General features: G+C 37.4%; 1 protein-coding gene across 1 annotated transcript in view; it reads right to left on the reverse strand.

Annotated features, from left to right (window-relative positions):
• The window catches only part of LOC119588637 (transcription elongation factor, mitochondrial-like), a gene marked incomplete in the record, with an annotated part of 108,252 nt that extends 107,714 nt beyond the window's left edge, over positions 1 to 538 (reverse strand). Inside the window, 1 exon segment of the mRNA XM_037937274.1 lies at positions 103 to 538.
• Between the last annotated feature and the right edge of the window lie 112 nt (positions 539 to 650).

The raw sequence follows: 650 nt of genomic DNA on the forward strand, positions 1-650 counted from the left end.
GCTAACCATTTAATGCATTTCTTGATAGAATTAGGTTGTTTATTTTTGAATTTAATGAGTCTACTGTTTGCTGTTTCAGTAATACAACTTGGGCGGTCTTACTTGTGTATTGGGTTTAGTGTTGTTATTCACTACTGGTTATTCTTTCCAGGGTTGCTTGAAGTGTGGGTTTGCTTCGCAATGGTTTTCACTGTTTTTGCGTCTTCTATTATTTTGGGTTTCATAATCCACTTGTTTAGGTGTACTAAGGCTCTTCTGGGTCAGGGGTGATTCTATCGTCCATGTGATCACTAAACAATTACCGGGATAGATGTTTGCTCTAGGATGGTTCAAACGAAAGTTCTGGGTTTTCTGCTGAATAATCCCTAAAGATGGTTTGCCATGTGTAGGTGATATCAAATGTAAACAAATTGGTCCGAGAAATCAGAGGCTGCAGGAACATGATTTTCTTAGAGACCGCGAAATTAGCTAATCTTCTAATAGTTCAGTATATATGCATGGAGGGTTCCACTGTAGTGACCACTTTACCTGGCAATTTGTTTAGTCATAAAAAACACAAACTGTTAACGTTACAAGTAATAGTGCTGTAGCAAATAGCTTTAACATTCATTTGTAATGACGTACACTGCTGTTATTGTCTAAAGACGTAG

Source organism: Penaeus monodon, chromosome 24 (genome assembly GCF_015228065.2).
Source record: "Penaeus monodon isolate SGIC_2016 chromosome 24, NSTDA_Pmon_1, whole genome shotgun sequence".
NCBI lineage: Eukaryota > Metazoa > Arthropoda > Malacostraca > Decapoda > Penaeidae > Penaeus > Penaeus monodon.